Source organism: Macaca thibetana, chromosome 4 (genome assembly GCF_024542745.1).
Source record: "Macaca thibetana thibetana isolate TM-01 chromosome 4, ASM2454274v1, whole genome shotgun sequence".
Lineage (NCBI taxonomy): Eukaryota > Metazoa > Chordata > Mammalia > Primates > Cercopithecidae > Macaca > Macaca thibetana.
In genome coordinates, this window is record NC_065581.1 from 4,446,442 (window position 1) to 4,450,335 (window position 3,894).

Below are 3,894 nucleotides of genomic sequence, written 5' to 3' on the forward strand. Positions count from 1 at the left end.
TCCTGCAAAGTCAATGAACACAACAGTGCAGCCCAGAATCCTTTTTAGGCAATGCCCTGAGGACCAGTACAAGTATGGAAACCGTGCAGGTGGTGGTAGGACAATCAGTTAAGCCCGTTCCTAGTCCCCAAAAGGTCATCTTGGCCCTCCAAAGCTGGAAGGCAGCAGTGAAGGCATCCCAAACAGTCACTTCAACCCTGGCTCAGTTTACCTCAGCCGCTGTGATTCCTGCTTCCTTCTGCAAAAATCTCAGCAAGGAATGTTCTCCCCCACTTGCACTTGGGCTGGAGAGAGACTAGGGTCAGTCAGTCAGTCTGTATGTGTGTGTGTTACCCACTGCCCGGGGTTGCTCACCTCTCTTGTATCTACCTGATAAACTTCTATTCCAGCTTGAACACCAGCTCAAAAATCACCTCCTCCAAACTCCTCAGCGTACTCCAGCTTGGCTGCGCCAACTCTGCCTTCGTCACATGAGACAAAACCCAAGAACAAAACCATAGAAATTGGCTCACATATTCCTCTTCTCTCAGACTCTGGGCACAAAGTGCCAGCCACCTACTCCCAAGAAGCTGCTGAGGACTTTTAAAATGCAAATGCCAGGTAGGGGGTAGGGCTTAGAGCTTATTCTGAGAGAGGGAAGTGAACTCCTTACCCTGATTGCTGGTAAATGGCAGTCCTGGTGACACGTAACCATTTTCCCCATTCCTCCTCCCTCTTTTCTTCTCAGCTTAGACTCACTCTAAGGTGAGGCAAATTGCTGATGCCCCTCGGCTCCCTCTGCCACTCCATTCCTGGGAAATGGCTGCCACCACGGTTCCACACCCCACCTCTCCTCTGGGAGGGAAGGATTGGCAGGATCGATGACCTCTGGCTCCAAGAGGGTGATCATCCATCTTGAGACTTTCAGTTCTAGGGACACAAGCATGGCCTTCATCCACCTCTCATGACATCACCTGGTGTCATACGGGTTTTTCTTCTATTGTTAGATCACAACTGGGCTCCCTGGATTCTCTGACAATGCCACAATTGGCAGCATCACTGGCTCTTAGCTACTGAAAACATAACAGAGACGAGTCTCGCAACAAGAAATCAATGTGATGGATAATAGGCAGGAAAAGCAGCCCCCAGAGAATAAGGGAAGGCCCCAGTGAGTCTAATTTTCATTGACCCAGTTTCACTGTCAAAGCACAGAACATAGCAAGACAGAGTGACCTCCAGAGTCAAAAAGCTTCAGACTATACTGCAAATGAAGCCACCACGGACTGTCTCTCTCTTTCTCCACGAGCCCATGGATGTTAACCACCAGTGAGTGAGTGACAAAGAGAATTCCCACCTTAGAAAGGAGCAGTTGAGTCCACAGTCATTTAAGACAGGTGATTTTCATATGTATAATGGGGGAAAAATCACTCTACCCCATTCTTATATAGGAATGTAATGGGATGGGGAAGGGGGCTCTGGGTGGTAAATGGAGCCAATCATGCTTGCATCTCACTTCCATGTATCACTGCACTGGCAGCATTCGCTCCCAGAAGCAGAAAGGAGTGTGAGGTGTGGATTGATGCTTTCTTAGAGGACCACAGTCCCGTGAACAGTCAGCGCACATTGCCAAAATGTGGAAAGAATGTCAGAATGATTTTAAGAGTTTCGGGTTGACTAATACAGCCTCGGATTTCATTATCTAGGCAGTGAGTGACGGCTGCACTAGCATCCTGAGGAGGAAATTAAAGCATTCGTCGAGGGCCTGACTCAGGAACGGGTGGAGGAATGGATTATGGCAGCCACAGGAGACCAAGGTGAGGGCACAAGGGAAGGGCCAGGAAGTTCGACCCTTGAATAGCATCCGGAAGCATGAGAAGTGGTGAAAAGCTTGAGTGATGAGTTTTTTAATATGATACTTCTGTGGAACAAAACTTGGTCTGTCTCCCCCAAACTTCGGTAAAGTCTGTTATCCACACAAAAGCTTTAGTGAGGTTTTTTTTTTTTTTTCCTACCTCAGAGCAAGGGGAGTTGTGAAAATGAATAAAATGGCTGAACTCCCCATCTGGGTCAAGGCAATGGGGAGCATGGCATGGTGTGATGTAGAAGAAAGATCCCCTGTGAGCCGGAGAAGACATGGGCAGGAAAACCCATACCAAAGCCTTCCATAAATCTCGAGGAAGAGTCGGGTAAGGTAGCTCACGCCTGTAATTCCAGCACTTTGGGAGGCCAAGGCAGGTGGATCACCTGAGGTCAAGAGTTCGAGACCAACCTGGCCAACACGGTGAAACCCTATCTATCTCTACAAAAATTAGCTGGGCATGGTGGTGGGTGCCATAATCCCAGCTTCTAGGGAAGCTGAGACAGGGAGAATCACTTGAACCCAGAAGGCAGAGGTTGCAGTGAGCCAAGATCATGCCACTGCACTCAAGCCTGGGCAATAGAGCAAGACTCCATCTCAAAAAAAATCTCGAGGAAGACCTCTGATTCTCCATAATTGGAGAACCATAAGCCAGGCCTATTTTGTTCTTAAGGGTCAGGGTAGCCCAGGTAACATCTGGGTTGCATACCTAACATGAATTGAATTTGCATTGCAACTAGATTAATACTTCTGATTTTTATAGAGGGATAGAAAAGAAAAACACAGCTATTAACATGTCCATATCTATAGTGTTTATCAATCCACTAGCACCTTGGGAGCACGTGCAGCATGCAGGGTTCCATTCTACAGGTGCTGCTGGACAAACTGTCTAAGGTGAAGGTGCAGCTGCTATCTTTCCCAATCCATGTGGTGTGATGTGTGGCCCTACTATGAGTGACTTGTATGCAGTTTGCACCAGATAGGACTCACCACAAGAATTCAGCAGCACCCAATCTGGTCCATTCCCTGTTTAATAAAAGAAAACCCATGACACATGCTTGGATGCCATGCCAATGTCCTGTCACTAGGAGCACTACTCAACTCTTATTCTCTCTTGCTGTGTTCTCATTTCAGATCTTGCGTGCTGATCGACACTGATCTGCACAGCAGCATGAATAACACTGGCCTAGGGCATACAAATAAGTACAAAATCGTTGCTCTCAGGGAGCTTACAAACTTTCTATTATACTAATACACATTGAAATATGTTCACGCCATGACAAGGCAAACATAAAATCTACTTACAAGACAGAAATGATGAATTGCAAAGTGAATTCACAAACAACACAAATTAGGAGTTTAAGAAAGGAAGCCATTTGGAGAAACCAGAAGATTAGAAATGAAAGAAAGAAAACTAGGTTTCAGGTCTGTGGAGGTGAGAGACCTTGAACTGAGTCTTGAAGGTTAAGATCAAGTTACATCTCACCACAAAAAGCATAAGTAGGTGAGGTAATGCATACATTAGTTAGCTCCATTTAGCCATGTCACAATATACACATATTTCAAAACAACATGTTGCACACAATAAATATGTACAATTATTTATCTGTCAATTTAAAAATATTAATGGGCTGGGCACAGTGACTCACGCCTGTAATCCCAACACTTTGGGAGGCCAAGGCAGGCAGATCACTTGAGGTCAGGATTTCTAGACCAGCTTGGCCAACATGGTGAAACCCCGTCTGTACTAAAAATAAAAATAAATTTTAAAAAGCCAGGCATGGTGACTGGCACCTGTAATCCAAGCTACTGGGGAGGCTGAGGCAGGAGAATCACTTGAACCTGGGAGGCAGAGGTATCAGTGAGCCCAGATTGTGACATTGCACTCCAGCCTAGGCAACAGAGTGAGACTCAAAAAAAAAAAAAAAGAAAAAATTAATGACCCCCAAAACCTTATGAAAAAACAAAACCCAAAAAGGATCAGGATAGTTCCAGAGAAATCAGAAGTATATGAACAAAGGTCACACCTTTCTGTGTGAATTGAAGAGACAGTAAGC

At 45.7% G+C, this 3,894-nt stretch overlaps 1 long non-coding RNA gene across 2 annotated transcripts; it reads left to right on the forward strand.

Annotated features, from left to right (window-relative positions):
- The first annotated feature begins 968 nt into the window (after positions 1-968).
- Positions 969-3,469, forward strand: LOC126952559 (uncharacterized). Of its 2 annotated transcripts, none has more exons than XR_007724949.1 (4): positions 969-1,373; positions 1,683-1,793; positions 1,997-2,165; positions 2,972-3,469. It is a non-coding gene; the product is annotated as an uncharacterized LOC126952559 (long non-coding RNA). The 2 variants fall into 2 exon arrangements; XR_007724948.1 differs by lacking the exon at positions 2,972-3,469 and adding an exon at positions 2,708-2,933.
- The last annotated feature ends 425 nt before the right edge of the window (positions 3,470-3,894 follow it).